The sequence below is a fragment of the Hyperolius riggenbachi genome, chromosome 9, assembly GCF_040937935.1.
Source record: "Hyperolius riggenbachi isolate aHypRig1 chromosome 9, aHypRig1.pri, whole genome shotgun sequence".
In the NCBI taxonomy this organism is placed as follows: domain Eukaryota; kingdom Metazoa; phylum Chordata; class Amphibia; order Anura; family Hyperoliidae; genus Hyperolius; species Hyperolius riggenbachi.
In genome coordinates, this window is record NC_090654.1 from 257710608 (window position 1) to 257730783 (window position 20176).

Consider the following 20176-nt stretch of genomic DNA (forward strand, 5'->3'; position numbering starts at 1 on the left):
CATGGTTTACTAGCACATACTTCTCTGCAGCATCTATTTCTTTTTAAAAGCCTCCTGTTCCCCAATATTAGTCAAATACGTTCCCCTGAAAGAGTCACCCTCCACTGAATTCCCATCCCTGGACCCTCCGCCTTCTCACCTGTGCTCAGGGGCGTAACTATAGCTCCTGCGACCCCAGCGGTCATTGGAGGAGCCCGGGGCTGTGGGGGCCCACTCCCCCTCCCTCTCCCCACCCACATGCAGAGTAGCACAGCGGAGCACTGTGTACATATATTTACCTGCTCTGGTCATGTTGCTTCTCCTCCTCCTCCTTCAAGCAGCCACTTCCTCTATGCTGCTCCCTCTGGCATGACATGCATTGGGACTTGGGAGCCAGGCATGGGACTCGGGAGGAGAAGAGGAGACCTGACGGAATGGGAGCAGGTAAATATTTCTACATAGCACTCTGCTGCGTTCACTCTGCCTCTGCAAGGGGGAAGGGAGGAGAAGCAGGCCCTCATAGGGGGAAGGGTTTGTGTGCACAGTGCTGCAGGGAGCCCAATAATGATCTGTTTGCTGGGGGGAGGTCAGAGGGGTGTTATGCCCCTGTGTGCTCCTGCCTCTCCCAGTTTATGTTAGATGTACATCTCAGCTCTTGAACAGTGCATGCGCTTAGTGCGCGCCAAAGTCATCTTCTGCGCAAGATCTGGTTTATACTGAGCATGTGCAAACGCACAAACCTTACATCCCCTGTATATGGATGCGCTTGGGAGAGGCGCTAAAATCCTGTGCATGAGAACTTAGAAATATATACACAGACCCAAGCAAGCTCAACTGGTTCATCTAAACACAGCAGTTGGACACATCTATGGGTGCAAGAAGCTTTGATTTGCTGATCCCATCTTCCGTTTCCTGGGAGGAGCATAGAGTATTTTTCTCCTTACTGGTGCTTACTAGCGAGATTGAACAAGATGGAGAAAGTGGCATTTGATGGCAGCAGAAAGGTCAGGTGACAATGGGAATGGATCCAGTGTGTACTGAATGCCACAGAAAAGGTTAAGCACAGCGCTCTGTGTATACCAGAGATAAGATCAGACAAGTGTCCATTGTACATTATGAATATTACATTATAATCAATATATACCTGAGGCTCACTGCCCTGCTTCTTGTCACTCTCACTGACAGACATGAGGAGAATAAAACAAGCTTTTTCTAGTGAATTGTACCTGTAATACTGATGAACTACTGGAGATAAAGGAACCCTGAATTGTGAAGAATAGGGAGTTGTTATTATTATTATTACTACTACTGTGTATTTACTGATATCTTCCGCAGCACTTTATAGAGTTCATAGTCATGTCACTGACTGTCATTAGAGGGGCTCACACTCTAACCCTACCATAGTCATAGTCTAATGTCCTACCATATTATTATTATGTATTTATATAGCACTGACAGGTTAGGAAGGGGGTTTTAAGGTTAAGTGTCAGGAAGGGAGGCATTAGGATAAGGCATCAGGAAGGGGGGTTTAAGGGTTAGGCATAAGGAAGGAAGGTGAGTTTTAGGGTTAGACGTCAGGAAGGGGGGGTTTAGGGTTAGGCGTCAGGAAGGGGGGGTTTAGGGTTAGGCGTCAGGAAGGTTTTTTTTAAAGAGACTCTGTAACAAAAAAAAGTTCCCCTGGGGGGTACTCACCTCGGGAGAGGGAAGCCTCAGGGTCCCAATGAGGCTTCCCCCATCCATGTAGCTGCAGGCAATCCAGTGCTTGCTTCTCCGAAGTGTCCCGCAATCCTGGCTCGACAAGCCTGACAAGGCTTGATATATTTACCTTTCCTGGCTCCAGCAGGGGCGCTGCTGCGGCTCTCAGCACAGAGATAGACGGAAATAGTAAATCTGTCAGGTCCGCTCTACTATGCAGGCGCAGTGATCGGCTATTTCCGCCTATCTCCGAGTGGAGAGCCAATATTGCACCTGAGCTGGAGCCAGGAAGGTAAATATTTACATCCCCGCTGTTCGGAGGGCCACAGTGAGACCGACGTGGGATACAGGGAGACGGGTGAAGCCAAGATCGGATCCGAAGGCTTCCTCCACCCGAGGTGAGTACCCCCCAGGGGAAATTTTTTGTTACAGGTTTTCTCTAAGGCAAGGTATTGGGGGGGGGGGGGGAGTTCTGTGTGAGAGTAGAGTTAGGTTTAGCTGAAGTAAAGTATCGGTAAGATTTATCAATGTTTTACTTTTGTCATTATCATTGTAAAAAATTTTTTTTTCATTTGGCGCCCAATTCACAACTGTATTTATCGTTTAGACTTATATCGGCTTCACCCGGCTCCTATTTTTCCTTGTGCCTCTATTTCATGCACGCCTACTCACGTACATCAGGTAATTTTCCTAATTTGTAAAAAAAAAAACAAGATGGCTGCCCCATGTAACAGAAAAGGCGGATTCTGCTGATAGTAAGTTTAGTGAGGCATTCGTTAGACAAGGTTTTTCAGCTATGTGTAAAGCTTAGTCCAGATTTGCTTTAACATCTATAGATACAGCACAGCTCTGGTGGCAATCACAGTATCTGCGCTCGCTTGAGAAACCTTTGAGTAAATGATCTGCTGCCTTCTCTCTAGAGATGGTGGAACTTACCGGTACCATAATCCCTATCGCTAAAATGAGACCACTGCTCCCTCATTCTCAATGCACAGAACTAATCAGTCCAGAATAATTCCTAAACTATTACTCATCACTACTACTGCAGCGATGACTAATTCCTAAAAGTAAGAAGTGGCAGGGGCTTGTGTAATTGGGCCTGCTGGGGGGAGGGGGTTTGTTGGGGGAAGGCCAGTTAAAAGGTCCAAGATTCAACTAACTGAGAAAATACTTCCAATATACGTAATATTATTATCCTTAAAGTGAACCTCCGGACTAAAAATTGACTCAGCAGCACTGAAAAGGCTTTGTGCTTCTTTAACAGTTTCACAGCATCAGAACTTTGTTTCTCTAATACAAGACTCATTTTTAGCTGCACAGAAGAAAACTGCCCGGGCTTTTTTCCCCTGATGCTGTGCAAAGCATGATGGGATTTCTGATTTTGTTGTTCTCATTCTGCTGTTTTGGTGCAATTTTTTTTTTGACATTTTGAATTTGACATTTGAAGCCTAGAGTGTGCAGCTGGGAGGGGTAATCAGGACACAGGATAGTTGGAACTGTGTCTCCTGCTCCTTGTCACCTCCTTTAAACCAAAAAGATGGCTGCCCCATGACAAAGATGGCAGCCCCCATGAATCACAAACATTTGCCTGTTCTTTTAAAACAGGGTGGGTAAGAGATTATATTACCTATCTATTCTTATTAACATAACTAATGTAACTTGATGACAGTATGTTTGTTTATGCTGAAGTTCCCCTTTAAAGGGGAACTGAAAGGTAAAAAATAAATAAATAAGAGTTTGACTTAACTGGGGCTTCTGCCAGCCCCCTGCAGCTGACCTGTGCCCGCAACATGTCAAAAGACTCAATTGTTAGTGCTGCGCTTACCCTTTCCTCAGGATCAACCTATATATGTATACAATAGTCCTTACTTCCAATTCCAGCGGATTGCACTGCTCCCAGATTACCAGTCCACAATTCAATTTACAGTTTAATAGCAGTTGCGATCACTTCTCATTAGTCTTTCACTCTATTCCAGTGTAGCCTTTATGAGAAAACGCTTTAAGAAAAAGAAAATATATATATAGTGTAGCCTGTATTTCTTAATCTATCACCCTTTTGTGACCAGACAATGACTACCACTCAAACCAAGGTGTGTATAAACATGAGATTCCACCACCTGCGGGTTCAGGCACCCCCCCCCCCCCCCCCCCCGCTTGCCCCTGTTCACCAGATTACTACTTTTTTCAACAGCCGATATCTGTCAACAGGGTTCAAATCACATGGATGAATCTGCAATCAACTTCAGGATACGTCACTACTTTGTATCAACAGCCAGCGCCACCAGCCATATATGCGTAAAACCCACATTTAATACTTAGATTAAAAACGGTATTGCCCGTACTTTTTTAAAACATATACATAGCATTTCATATCACCATCTCCTTGTCCAGGATGGATTCTGGTGTCTCGCCTCTCTTTCCCCTTCTGTACTCAGTGTGTGTGTGTGCCTTGGCTCCACCCTACCGGTTTCGTCATATCACATGACTCATCAGGGGCTGTGCCCGCAACATGACACACCAATGTTCCATTCCCACACTGTCGCAGTGAAGATCAACTTAGAAGTCGGCTTCCACTGCGTGAAGAAAAGTGAGCCGCGGCGGGGGAACTGAGGTTCTGTATGTCACAGTGTGGGCACAGAGCGGCTGCAGGGGGCTGGCAGAAGCCCCAGGTGAGTAAAACTCTTATTATTATTTTTTTACCTTTCAGTTCCGCTTTAAAGTGGATCTGAACTGAGAACTTCCTCTCTGCTCTAAAAGATATACAACAGCATAATAACCTTCAAAGAAAAACATTTCTTTGTTACAACTGATACAAAGCCTGCAATAAATCTGCAGTGTGTCTACTTCCTGCTTTTATGGAAGCAAACATTGTTAACATCCTGTGTTTACAAATTAGATCTCTGCCAAGGCAGCCAGCTGACACATCTGAGAGATCAAATTACAGTTGTGATTAAACACAGATGAGGGGGAATTCGACAGGCTAAACCCTCTGAATACATACAGGGTGCATTTCTCTATATTCTCCTTCTGTACTGTGCAAGAGTTCAGGTCCACTTTAAAGGAAACCTGTAGTGACAAATAGTGATTCCCCGGCTTCCTCATCTTTATCGGTCTACCTTTGAGACTCCGGCAAGCCCCTCGACAAGGGCTTGTTGATGGAGCTTGGCCGCACTGAGCAAATAATGGCTTGCACCTGCGCACTAGCATGGAGCCAGGCAAGCTCAGGTTTACCCGCTGAGCCGAGCGGCAGCTCCATGCTTCTGAACAGGTGTAAGTCGTCCCACGCCTGCGCAATGAAGCCAAGGTTGTTCTCATACAGGAGCGCTGGGGGGCTGGAAAAGTTAGGCAGAGGGGGACAGGGGAAGCCTCTTGAGTATCCCACGATGCATCACTGCTGAATATGCAAATCGCCTCTTTGTTGTCCCTGAAAGCTAGCCACACCTCCAGACCCGCTGGAATGCAATAATGGGTCAGCTCGCTCGTTGATCCTCATCAGTGTATGGCATGGATTAATGTGGCTCTATGGGATAGGATAATTGTGTTAAGGTGCCTTTTGTCTCCCCTCCCCATTCATGCACAGCAGAGCATTATTTCACCTGTCTGACTGGCATGCGCCCTTCTTCTTCCTACGTCTACTTAAGCAACATGTTTGCAGGTCACTGGAAACAGAGCCAGAGACGTCAATGTGGGAAGCAATGGAAAGGGAAGGATGCTCTGACAAAGGAAGAAAGAGAGGTGTGGCGGCTGGACAGGTGCAATTATGCTCCGCTGTTCACTCTGCAATCCCCAGGTGTCTCCATCAGTGTGAGCCACGCCCCTCCCGTAACCCCATAGTGGCTTGGATGCCCCGGCATAAAATATTGCTTATGAAAATTTTAAATCTACTATTTGCAGACATGAGCTAGCACAGGCAAGGGCAAACTTGGCCCTCCCGCTGTTAAGGAACTGCAAGTCCCACAATGCATTGCAGGAGTCTGACAGCCACAGTCATGACTCACGACAAGTCCCACAATGCATTTGCCTTTATGAGTCATGACTGTGGCTGTCAGACTCCTGCAATGCATTGTGGGACTTGTAGTTCCTTAACAGCTGGAGGGCCGAGTTTGCCCATGCCTGAGCTAGCAGGTTCCACGTGAGAGTTCCAGCTAAGGGTGGCCATACATCAGACGACTTGGCAGCCGATCAAACATCCGGTTCTATTATTATAATATAATCAGATGAAAATAGGTCATGCCAAGTGCACGCCTCGAATAGGTGACCAATTTCAGGTGGATATTGGTAGCATGAATCGGTCGGACATGCTGCAGGATGTAGGGCCGACTTGTTCGATGGGGTTTGCGGCAGTAACGGTGAGCCTATCGGGACAAGTGACAAATGCAACATAACCCCCAACACTGTGATGTAAATAGCATGAAATAGTCGGCATAAAATTACGCAAACATTGCGCGAAATTTTATGTGAAATTACGAAAGACTAAACTAAATCAATTGAATTTACAAATCATAATTACGTGTAGGCGTTATTGCGAAATTATTGAGTGTGTCTGAGGGCCCGTTTCCACTTCTGCGTTGAGATCCCGCCGCGGAAAACGCATCAACAAATCCGCATGCAGGTGTGGATTCGTTCGCGTTTCCATGTGGATTTTCACGCGGACTCGCTCGTGGTTTGCGCTATGCGATATTAACCATGTCAATGCCGGCAAGCATTGACATGGGTTTTCACGTGGAAACGCTGGGAAGACTAACATGCTTGCGGTTTTCCAATTACATTACATTAGCGGCGATTCGCGTGCGGGTGTTCGGCATGCGAATTCTGACGGGTCTGCCCTGCAGATTTTTACAGAATTCCTGACAAGTGGAAACAACCCCATCTACTTGTATTGTCTGTGCGAATCTGCATGCAGAAAACGGATGCAGATTCGCTCTAGTGGAAACGGGCCCTAAGACCCAACCCTAAGTGCTTCACAGCCCTGCATTAAAGGAGTTATAAGTGCTACTTACCCATGGCTTCCTCCAGCCCCAATCTCCTAGCATGTCCCTCACCGCCGCTCCACCGTCAGCTGTTCAGCACCGTCAGCCGTTCACTGCCGCTGCCTCCTGGTCCCCGGCGATGACGTCAGGCCGACCTCCTGGTTAGCCTGTACTGCACCTGCACGTGCGGTGCTGTCACTCACCGCCACCGTTTCCAAAGGGGCCTGCCAAGCCAGAAGGAAAGAAAAGAGGGGAGGAGGGAAGCAAGGGGGAGAGAGAAGTTATCGATGTGTATGTGAACTATTTTGTGTGAATATTAACTGACCTTAGATTAAGTGGCTCAAGTGCATGTGTTTGGGTTCCTTAAGTCGCAGATTGAAGTGAGAATTTATCCCAGTCTATTCATAAGTGATCTGAGGTTCTTCCAGGAAAGTGACGTCTTAGGAATAAGGATTTCATGTGTAGATTGAGCACTTATTTTCTTTTAAAATGCCTGATAACTCCTTTAAGGAGAGGTCTACAAGCAGGCAGGAACACTGAGAAAATTATTTTCCTTTTTTTGCTTCAAAGTGAACCTAAAGCCACACAAAAAAAAATGAGATGAACTCACCTGGGGCTTCCCTCAGCCCCCTGCAGCCGATCGGGGGCCCTCGCAGCTCCGCTCCGATGCCTCTGGACCCGCCGGCGAACACTTCCGGCTTGGCCGTCACCGGCCGACAGGCATGGGAACGCGAGTGATTGTTCGCGTTCCCAGCCTGTATATCACCCCCTATGCTGCTATTGCGGCCTCCTATCTTATTAACCTGCCAGAAATGTTGAATCTGACCATACCACTAAAAATCAAGGAGGGAAGTAGCGAACGCCATCCTAATAGCCAAAAAGGCTTTCATTTGTTTACCTTCTAACAACTGTCCAATTTTCAAAATATTGGGACCCCTCATGATCTAAAATATCTCAATTCCTCCCAACCTGTAGACCATCCCATTTTAGAATTAAGCTGATCCCATATGGTCATATTGTTTTAGTACCAGTCCAACGTGGTTTTAAACATTCCTCTTTTCTCACTTTGCACCCCTAGTACTGATCCCAAAACTCTTCCTGATAACATGTTATCCAGTCTCACCCAAGACTTTACATCCAGATTTGTCGCCCACTTTATCATTCTGGTTAGTACAACTGCCTTATAATAGGCGCTTACATCCGAAAGATCCAAACCAATTCCTCTTTTTCCTCTAATGAAATATTTATAACTTATTCCAGGGGCTTCTTTTTTCCACACTAAATAACATCTTAATAGCAAAACTGAGTTCAAAACAAATAAAAGAGAAAAAGGGGGACGTGGCTTACCTCAATAACGTCAAATTCATATATATAAATATAATGAGTTTTTAATAAGCACAGGCAACACGTTTCGTGGGTCTCTGCCCACTTCCTCAGGCCAAATAAAGTGCTGAAGGGTTTCAAAAGCCAGGGGCAGAGCATGATTAAGGTAATACACCTCCCCCTTTTCTCTTTTATTTGTTTTATACACTCTTGGGTGCCTCTTTCCTCTTTTGTGCTTGTTTCCCTGCTTGTGAGGGCTAAATCTAGTCACCACGTGGCTGATGCCACATGTCAGGACCTTACTGCTTTTATTTCAAGAGAAGACCATCACCACCCTCTCTGAGTACCCGAATGGAGTTGGGTTTGTGCATCTCCATCTGCTTCCAGTGGTTGGTTGTTCCCTATGCAACCTCCGCTTGTCAGTGGTGCTCAGCAAGATTTCGGATATCCGAACTACCCAGATAATCCGAACTTTTTCCAATATCCGAACTTTGAATAGCAATTCGGATATTTTTTAAAATCCGAATAGACTATCCAGGCAAACTCGGATTTCCCATTTGAAATCCGAAATCCGGGCGGATAGTTAGTTCAGATATCAGAGCAGAAGCCAGAATCACCTTCAATGGCAAAAATCCCTGAGAGAGAGAGAGAGAGAGAGAGAGAGAGAGAGAGAGAGAGAGAGAGAGAGAGAGAGAGAGAGAGAGAGAGAGAGAGAGAGAGACTTTCGGAAGTATTTTAAGCCATTTTCAAGTCACTAGTTTTCTATCTAGATATCCGAATCCGGCCGGATACTGAGGTCGGATATCGATTTGGATTGGAAAATTTTACACTCGGATATCCGACCCAGATCGGATATCTGGATATCCGGATCCGAATTAGATCCAGATAGTGATCTCCGAACAGATCCGAGCAGATCCAGATAGTGATATCCGAGCAGCACTGCCCCTTGTGACTATTCATTTTTCCTCATTTTCATTTTATATATTTTGTGAAGTACTGGACCATTTGGGCTTCCATTGTCTCTGTGTTTTCTTCTTGCATTGCTCACCCTTCCACACTGATCTTTGTAAGAATGTCTTAACTTTATCAAAAAAAACTTTTAGGGATTCCTATTATGAGCAGCATTTGCATTGGGTACGGATTGGCGTGAATAGCTGCGGGCGGGGATTGCAGGAGAACGCTAATTCGCGCGCAACTCCGCTTGAATGACGGAGCTCTGCTTTACCTTCAGTCTCCCAGTGGCGATCGATCAAGGGCCAAGGTCCTCACACATTTTTGGCACCGCTCAAACTAATTGATGAGACGTAATCAGGAAAGGTGTGGTCCATCAGGTAGAAGACATTTCTTTATTTCTCAGTCCATCCTAAACATTGGCATGGATTTGGACCTCGAGGACTGAATTTAACACCTGTGTGATAGAGTGACCCTATCCATGAACTCATCCCTCGGCCAGCGTACGTATGTTTCAGCCACCAGTGAGCTGGGCGCATGGTGAGCTGCAGTGTCGGACTGGGAGGTGGTAAAGCTGAGGAAATCCACTTGCTGGCCAAGCAGCAGTTGCTGCTCACAATTTCTATGTTGCTGCTCACAATTTCTCATTTCTACATGAGATTTTGTATTCAGAGGTATGTGGGGGGAATGGATTTTTGTTTAAGAAGAAAATGTGGGAGTGGGGAAAGAGATGTTATATTCTATAATCTTTTATGGTATTGTATGGGATTGCATTTTTTTTCCTCTTCTCCAATAAATTAAAATTTTATGAAAAAAATGTAATGCTGCTCACAGTGAAGACTTGCTGCAGGTTTTTATTGGGAGTGATAACACAGGGTTACTACTGCTTGGCCAGCAGGTGGATTTCCTCAGTTTTTCCACCTTCCAGTCCGACACCGGTGAGCTGAATTACGTCATTTGGCTCACTGTGCTGCCGTTCAAAACCCTGGCGGCGTTAAATTCTATTGCCCCTCTGAGTAGTAGAAACTATGAGGGAGATGTAATTTGGGGTCTGGCAATTGCTGCATCCCCGAATTACTCTTGCCCGGGGTGCGCAATGACAAAATGACAGGCTTTGCTGCACCAAACCCAATTTCTTTTTAGGTAGCTAGCATAAATTTCCAGCTGACCCTATCAAACGCTTTCTCTTTGACAACCATTTCCAACCCAATGCTCTGTTTTACAAAACTGCATCATTCCTAGGGGTACCATTGTCTTTTCACTACAGAGAGGACATCTGTAACGGAATGGTAAAATATTTCATTCTTGTTTTGTTTTTTTTGCCCAGAGCCCTACTTTAAGAAAGGCGTGATGATCGTTCAATGAGATGGCCTGACCTGAGAAAATCGGAGATTGTAACGGAACGATTGAACGTCCTTTGATGCTTTTCTATCGAGTTATTGTTTCATTAATAAATGAGCGTGTCATTTGCTTCACCGGAGGGAACGTATGCCCTACAGGCTTTTTTTTTTTTTTCCTTTTTTTTTTTTGTTTAGGTCTTATAAAGATGAATTTCCAGAGCTCCGCAATAACCACGGATTAAGAACTTAAGCCTGACAGCACTTCAGGGAGTTGTGGGCTTAAAGTGGTTCATACAGGTCTCCAAAGCACTTGTTTACTAATACGCGGAATCAACGACCGTCTGCAGCTGCTGATATCGCATTACCAGTTTGAGAGACAGTAGCGGAGATAAGGAATCGCGCAGTTTCAGTAATTACTGCTACATTTCATTTCTGTTTTTTTTTTTTGTTTCCCCCCATATAGCCGCCTCATCTGGATCGCTTCCAAATAAACAGATAAGAACAGTGTGAAACTTTTATCTTTTAATGATGACAACGTTCATCTGGGTTCCGCTCAAACTTTCCGTAGCCATCATTTTTTTTTTAACCCGTATTTCTTTTTAAATTTTCTATTATACACCCATAAATCCTAATTATACTTTAATTATTGAGCTTATTTTTTTTTCATTTTTTTAATCTTCCCATTCAGGAAAATGGCGCAGCGAGGGCCCTGCCGAGGCAGCAGGTTGCCTGATGGCTGACGATCGAACGGTTGCGGGAGTCGTTGAGATGTGGAAGGAATAAATGGCTTGGTAAATTTTCTTGAAGGGCTGATAACATCTGTTGAGGCTGACGGGAATCACGTCTTCAGTTGGAGAAAATGGCAACGCACCTTCCCGCTGGTGTCTAAATAATGGGGGGGGGGGGGGGGGGGGGGCTTTACAAAGGGCTGAGCATCCAAACGGAATTAGAAATGAATTGAAAAGAAAGATATAGAAATGAGTCAACCAACATGCAGCCCTGTGTTCTAAAGAGGACATGCTTCATAACAATCATTATAAAAAGGAAGTACTTGTAAATAAAGTTGGTTCAACATTCAGGCTTTTAGTGATTCTGAATAGTTACCTTTGACGTAAAGAGGAACGTTAACCAAAGATTGAACTTCATTCCAATCAGTAGCTGATACCCCCTTTTCCCAGAGAAATGTTTACTTTTTCTCATATAGACCATTGGGAGGCTCTGCATGGCTGATATTGGCCTCAATTCACTAAGATCGTGCTGGAGATAATAAGGCAAGGGAAAACTTACCACCATACATCGATCTTGCCTTATTAAGGTGTAGAGATAAGTTTTCACAGTGAGAGAGTTATCTTATCTCTTCAGTCCTTAAGTTACCTCCTCTGTTGTCATTTTCACATGCGGACTGTCTTTGGCCTCAATTCACTAAGCTTATCTCCTGTCTTTAATAACGTTTCTAGAGTTATCGACATGGTGATAAGGCATGTAGTATTCAGGAGACATTTTACCTCAGGCAAACCTAAAGTTACTACTTCTGTCTTTAAGTTAACTCTTCGATCCTTAAAATAACTCCATGCCTTGTAAGGGTTTTTTTCCATGCCTTGTAAGGGTTTTTTTCACCTTCCTCTGGATCAACAGGGATATGTGAGGGAGCAGGCTGGAGTTGTACTTTGTACTGGTTGAACTCGATGGACGTATGTCTTTTTTCAACCAAAATAACTATGTAACTATGTAACTCCAGAATTCTAAAGTTAAAGACTGAAAATAACTACAGAGCAGGTAACTTAACTACAGAGGAGGTAACTTAACTACAGAGGAGGTAACTTAAGGAATGAAGAGATAAGGTAACTCTTTCACTGTGTGGGGGTAAGTTTTCTCTTGCCTTATTATCTCCAGCATGATCTTAGTGAATTGAGGCCAATAACTTTTGAATTCTGGAGTTATTTAAGGATTGAAGTTTCCTGAATACTACATGCCTTATCACCATGGTGGTAACTCTATAAACGTTATTAACCTTCCTGGCGGTAAGCCCGAGCTGAGCTCGGGCTATGCCGCCGGAAGGCACCGCTCAGGCCCCGCTGGGCCGATTTGCATAATTTTTTTTTTGCTGCACGCAGCTAGCACTTTGCTAGCTGCGTGCAGTGCCCGATCGCCGCCGCTACCCGCCGATCCGCCGCTATCCGTCGCGCCGCAGCCGCCCCCCCCCCCAGACCCCGTGCGCTGCCTGGCCAATCAGTGCCAGGCAGCTCTATGGGGTGGATAGGAATCCCCTTTGACGTCACGACGTCGATGACGTCGGTGACGTCATCCCGCCCGTCGCCATGGCGACGGGGGAAGCCCTCCAGGAGATCCCGTTCTTTGAACGGGATCTCCTGATCGCCGATCGCCGGCGGCGATCGGAGGGGCTGGGGGGATGCCGCTGAGCAGCGGCTATCATGTAGCGAGACTTTGTCTCGCTACATGAAAAAAAAAAAAAAATTAAAAAAAAAAGATTTGCTGCCCCCTGGCAAACCGCCAGGAGGGTTAAAGACAGGAGATAAGATTTGTGGTGAAACCCCTCCCACAGTGTGATGTTATGACCATGGCCCTGACACTAGTTTGCAGTCTGTGAGCCTTGTTGCATTGTGGGAAATAATGTTTTTTTCCAACTGCCAAGAAAGCAATATCTCCCTCTGTGCATAGAACTCTCAGTAAAAAACAGATCACGTGGAAGAACTAAAGATATCACCACCAGTGATACATTTCAGAATGTAAATCAATGAGAGGAACGATTTTACAATGGGCAACACTGACTAAATAATCTATAAATTAATATTGTAAAAAAAAAAAACAATTTTATTCATTATGCTATTTTCACTACACTTCCTCTTTAAGTGCCGACTCAGATGGGTGCTCGGGACATCTCGTTTAGCCGATGCTAAACGCTTTTCTGAAAATGAATAGAGAAGTGTCTGGCATCAGTTCCTGTCGTTCGGTCATCACGCATTGCATTTTGAGCCTCTTGGGGTGACAAGGAAGCTCCGAACGTAACCAATCCCGGGTGTTACATGTAAGATCCGGGAAGAGATGAGAGGAAGGGATTGAGTGTGTCGTTTACAAGGATGACGGAAAAAACTGATGCCATCATTTAAAAAGCTCTGTCCATTTATCTGAATGGATAGTGATTGAGCGACGAATGCCGCAACTGAAGCAAGAGTCGCAGTTAAAGAGCAACTGTGGCTAAGGATTGCGCTATCATCCCAATCAGTAGCTGATACCAGTTTTCCTATAGAAATCTTTACCTTTTCTCTAATAGATCATCATGGGCGTCTATATGGCTAATATTATGGTGAAAACCCTCCCATAGTGTGATGTCAGCACCTAGGTCCTGACACTGTGGAAGCCTTGTTGCACTGACAGTGTGGAAGCCAAGCAACCAGTATTTCCCTCTGCATATGTATATCTATGGAAAAACAACCTTTTAGCCTATCGCATTTTTATGGGTGTGGTTATAGATAATGGTAGTTGATGCTGTCTGATTTTTTCATGTCTGCCAGTAGTAAAGATGATGACGTGCAGGCTGATTGTGTATCAAACAACATGAACAAATGACATGGCAAATATCAATCATTTCTTGATCGCTATTCTATTTTTTAACTTCTCACTTTATAATGTACTAGCTGATGACCCGGCGTTGCCCGGGTATGTATTTGGCTGGTGTCGGCTCCACCGACTCTTTTGAACCCTAACACACAAACAATCAATGACCAAGTTTTGAGCTTTGGCATCAATAATTTGTATACTCCGATAGAAATTAAATAAATCAGATTGGCTGTTTGTGACTCCACCCCTCTTCAGCATTTGAACCTCAATCCCCCTGGGTTGAGGCATCTGCTATTAACAGTGTAAAAATGACAGCAATTTAAATATTCCCCATGAAAATCAAGAGGTGAATTTTGATATTATAGGCTCCACCCACTTCCCTGAATATTAATCTCAGTCACCCAGTGACCATTTGGGCAAAGTTTGAAAACTCTGTGTAAGAGTGTAAGAATGGCTGCAGTTTATATTTTCCCAGTGAAATTTGTTTTTGGCTCTGCCCAAATTTTGTAACCTGGACACACAGTCACTCAATGAAGTTTGTAAGCTTTCGGGTCCTTGGCATCAATAAAAACAAATCTGATTGGCTGTGTGTGGCTCCGCCCCCTTTTCTGAATTTGAACCCCAGTGACCCAATGACCAACTGTACCAGGTTTGAGCTTGTGTCATTAACAGTGCAAGAATGGCAGCAATTTTAATATTCCCCTTGAAAATCAACAGGTGAATATTGATTGGCTTTTTAGGCTCCACCCACTTTTCTGAATATTAATCCCGGTTACCCTGTAAACAACTGTGCAAAGTTTGAGAACCCTGCCGTTAACAATGAAGAAAGGCTGCAGTTTACATTTTCCCAGGGAAATCTGTTTTTAACTCCACCCAATTTTTGTAACCTTGACACACAGTCACTCAATGACCGTGAATAAAAGCAGTTTATCCAGCAAAGAAATCTGATTAGCTGTTTGTGGCTCTGCCCCTTTAGTGAATGGAATCCCAGTCACTTAATGACTGACTGCAGCAGGTTTGAGGCCTCTGCCATTAACAGTGTAAGTGGCAGAAATTTCAATATTCCCCTTGAAAATCAATAAGTGAATTTTGATTGGCTGTTGTAGGCTCCACCCACTTTCCTGAATATTATCCCAGTCATTCAGTGACCAACTGTGTCAAGTTTGAGAACCTTGCCAATAAGAGAATGGCTGAAATCAATCTAACAAATCTGATTGGCTGTTTGTGGCTCCACCCCTTTAGTGAATTTTGACCCCAGTCATCCAATGACTGACTGTATCAGGTTTGAGACCTCTGCCATTAACAGTGTGAGAACGGTAGCAATGTAAATATTCCCCTTGAAAAATCACTAGGTGAAGTTTGATTGGCTGCTCTAGCCTCCACCCACTTTCTAAATATTAATTCCAGTCACCCAGTGACCAACTGTGTCAAGTTTGGGAACCCTGCCATTAACAGTGTAAGAATGGGTACAGTTTATATTTTACCATGTTAAAAATGTAGTTGTTGGCACCGCCCACTTTTTCTAACCTTGACATCCAGTCACTCAATTACCATGTTTATGAGCTTTGGTGTCCTTGGTATCAATACATTTGTATATTTGCATTGAAATTAATCAAATCTGATTGGCTGTTTGTGGCTCTGCCCCCTTTCTGAATTTAAACCCCAGTCACCCAGTGATCAACTGTACCAGGTTTGAGGCATCTGCTATTAACAGTTTAAGAATGGCAGCAATTTAAATATTCTCCTTGAAAATCAACAGGTGAATTTTGATTGTTGTAGGCTCCACCCATTTTCCTGAATATTAATCCCAGTCACCCAGTGACCAACTGTGCAAAGTTTGAGAATCCTGCCATTAACAGTGTAAGAATGGCTGCAGTTTATATTTGACCAGTGAATTTTGTTGTTGGCTCTGCCCACTTTTTGTAACCTTGACACACAGTCACTCAATGACCAAGTTTGTGAGCTTTCAGGCTCCTGGCATCAAAAATGTGTGAATGGAAGCAGTTTAATAAGCAAATAAATCTTATTGGCTGTTTGTGGCCTGTTCCTTTAGTGAATTTGGACCCCAGTCACCTAATGACCGACTGTAGCAAGTTTGAAGCCTCTGCCATAAACAGTGTAAGAATGGCAGCAGGTTAAATATTCTCCTTGAAAAACAATAGGTTAATTTTGATTGGCTGTTGTAGGCTCCACCTACTTTCCTGAATCTTAATCTCCTTCACACAGTGACCAAGTGTGCCAAGTTTGAGGACCCTGGGATTAACAGTCTACAATTGGCTGCAGTTTACATTTTCCCATTAAAAATGAATGGCTGAAATTTGATTGGCTGTTTTATGCTCCACCCAATTTTCCTGGATTTGTAACCTCGGTCACCAAGTGACCAACTGTGCCAAGTGTGGGGACTCTGGCTTGATTACTGTGAGAATGAAAGCCTTTTCCATTTTTTCCATTGACATGAATGGGTGAAATCTGATTTGCTGTTTGTAGCTCCACCCCGGTGTGCAGGGGGGCGCGAGACCCCCAGAACATATCATCCCAGGTAGTAAGGGATCTGTGTACCAAGTTTCGTTCAAATCGTTCTAGCCGTTTTCGAGTGATCGCGGCACATACACACATACATACATACATACATACATACATGCATACATACATACGATTTTATATATATAGAAACATTGATTTATTTTTTTCCCCTTTTCACTAAATTTCCTCTTTTAATGCTTAAGGCAATCCTGAAGTGGTAGATAAAACAAAAGTTAGATACTTACCCCAGTAGCAGGAAGGCTCTGGATGGTCCAGAGGCTTCCCAGATTCCACTACAGCCTACAGTTCCAGCACAGGGTCCCTCTATACCAGTGATGGCTAACCTTGGCACTCCAGCTGTGGTGGAACTACAAGTCCCATGAGGCATTGCAATACTCTGACAGCTCTAAGCATAACTCGGGGAGGCAGAGGCATGATGGGATTTGTACTTTTATCACAGCTGGAGTGCCAAGGTTAGCCATCACTGCTCTATACGTATTTGACTCTGTTGTGGCAACAACACAAAAACGTATTCATACACTCCGAGAATCAATGCAACTCGCTTCGCAGGTACGCTCCTGCTTCATCAGGCAGTAATGCCTCACAGATTCGCTAAACGACGTTGTTGAGAGAATCTGTGCTTCTATTGCGGGGGCTATAGCCACTTCCCTAACACAATCAGTGAAATCTGTGGGTAAGAGGCAAAACATAAGAAACACCCCTACCTCAGAAATGACTTCTAACCATCTTGTTCTTATTCTCATCCTGCAGCTTCCAGGAAAAGTCTGAATGTTACAGCTATTGTGGACTACGGTGCCTGCAGCTGCATTCTGGGGAAGACATTTGCTCTCCACTCTCCAGCATCTGTAGACCCAAAAAACATAAACTCCATAATCATTCAGTTGACAGTTTATCCATTAGCTCTGAGGCAGTACTTCAAGAAACCATTCCTCTCTTGACATCTAATGAACTAGACCATCAAAAGCTATTCACACTAGACTAGACATTGTATATTGTTCTCCTCTTCACTCCATTATTCTTGGACAACTATGTCTCAAAATCCATAACTCTACAATAGATTCGTCCTCTGAAACAGTATAACAGTATATTTCTCATCTATCTACTGCCAAACCGGAACAGAGCGCTCTATGCAAATACATCAAATCCATGAGAAACGGTTGATTCGCCCCTCAACATCCTCCCCGCAGCAGGAGATGATATATGTTTGGTTGGGGAGGGGCACCAGAGGCCCTTTTTTTCTTTACAGGTTCACTGTATAGGTTCACAAACCATATAAGGTCTGCACACCTCCAATTATGGTATTGCTTTGGACCTGGACCCAAAAATTGTAAAGCAATATTGGGCCTGATCTGTTCCTAACAATAGGAAAGCTGAGCAGGGTTTTTTGGGTTTTGCAATTTTTTACCACAAATTTATTCAATTTTTTTTAGCAAAAATCCTGTTCCTGAACCCCAATGGACTCCTGAAGCACAGCTGTTTCTGATCCCCTGAAACAATTATTTATACAGTATATTCTCCTATTTTGAAATACTTAAATTTTGCTCTACCTTATGTACTGTAAATAAACAAGTAAACATATGTGAATCTGCAGTTCTTTGACAGAGACAAGAATCAAAATCATGAATACATCCAGTGGCATTCTTCTCCAAGAAACTGTCCCTTTTAGAAAAGAATTATGACATGCGGGACTGATAATTGTTTAAAGAATTGAGGAACCTTTTAAGTGCTGCTTGTCATATCTTTTTTACATGGAAATGTAAAAATGAAAAAAAAAATGGAGAAGCAAAAATGACCACATAAATGCATGAGGCACCCAAAATTTAACAGTAATTCTCAGTGTAAGGTAAAAAAAAGTCCTGATCCTACCTTAAAGAAAACCTGTAATGAAAAAAACCTCCCCTGGGGGGTATTCACCTCAGGTGGGGGAAGCCTCCGGATCCTATTGAGGCTTCCCCCATCATCCTCGGTCCCACGGGGGCGGCGAAAATGCTCACGGAGCAGCGGTGATGTAAATATTTTACGCTGTGGCTCCAGCGCAGGTGCAGTAACCGCCCTTCCCACGGAGATAGGCGGAAATAGCCGATCTCCCGCGCCTGCTCAGTAGAGCGGACCCGACGGAGATCGGCTATTTCCGCCTATCTCCGTCAGAAGAGCCGAAACAGCGCCCCCGCTGGAGCCTGGAAAGGTAAATATTGAACAGGCTGTCGGATCTGTCGGGCCGGCTTTGAAGGGCTGCAGCGAGACCCCCGTGGGACTTAGGAGGACAGGGGAAGCCTCATTAGGATCCTGAGGCTTCCCCCTCCCAAGGTGAGTATCCCCCAGGGGACGTTTTTCTTGTTACAGTGTCTCTTTAAGATGGAGGCTCACAGTGAGTTTTATAAAGAAAACAGGTTTCAGAATTTTGTTTAGCACTTAGGGGCCTTTATTTAGCACTTAGGACCTTAGGACTTAAGTTCTAAATAAAACTCCAAACTAACTGTGAGTCTCCTTCTTAAAGTTAATGGGAACTTGAAAGAAAAAAAAATCAAACAGATACTTACCTAAGGAGAGGGAAAGCTCTGGGCCCTTTAGAGCCTTCATTCTCCTCTCTCGGTCCCCTCGTTTGAGCACTGGGTCCCCCGTTTAAATCCCCTGCAGGAGGAGGCTTAGGAAGTCTTCAAGAACCAAGTGCTGCCGAAGACAGAAGGCTCTGTACTGCCCCTGCGCAACCATGCTTTCGCAACCCACGCTGGTGACTATATATCTACCCTTTATCCTTTACCCAGTACCAGCTGTTATTACGTCATTGTGGGCTCCCAGTGTCCGTTTGTCCATTTTTGTCTCTACTAATTCCAAAAATGACCATATGTACACATCACCACTTGCCATCTAACAGAGGTGGTCAATGAATGAGGTGCAAAAAATTCCAACAATTGCAAGGTGTGTTGAGATGCATAACAGTACTGCTAGTTGGTAGAGGTGGTCAATGAGATGTAAATAATTCTAAATTGCATGAAAATGTCAAAGAAAATTGTATGCAGCTTGGCATTGGACTACTTTTGATTGTCTGGAGGTGCATGTGACTGGCCTAATTCCAATCTATAATCTTCTTCATGAAATCTGCATGCAAGTTGGAATTATTCAAACTAGGAGACACCAAAGGAGATCAGAAACTTAAAAACAGTTTAAATTGGCATCCCCGAAAATTACAGAAAGGGCTCGTTGGTTATCACACCGGTTCTGCATTCCTCTTCAGGCATGAGCGTGGCTATACTGCGCCTGCTTGAGTACTGCCGTGCCTGTGCAAGTGGCTCCAGGCTAAGTTTTTGCTTTTTAGTTACATTTTTAGCTCTGGTTCTCTTTAAAACCAGGATAAGTGGTGGAATTACCTCCCCAGAAGACTAACCACAAAAGGTCAAGAAAAAAAGTTTTATTAACTTATGACATTGGCTACTGTTAGCTAGTGTGAGATATAACACTAGCCCTTCACTAAGCAAACCTCTTTGTATTCGCCTAACACTAAACCCCTCTCTAAGCATACCCTATCTATACACCTAAAACTAACTTCCCTCCCAAAGCAAAGTCCTTCCTAAATACCTAACACTAACCTCTTCTCCCTGACTATTTCTTCTATGCTCCATAGATTTTCCTCTAACATTAACTCACCTAAGTTTACCTATCACTGTATCTGGAGCTTGAATATATCATTGCCAAGCCTCGGTGATGTTATCCTGTGCTTGGTGCCTTATAGTACTATGATAGCCAACACTTGGTTACACTGTAGCCAAGCACTAGTTATTGAATAGCTAAATGCTG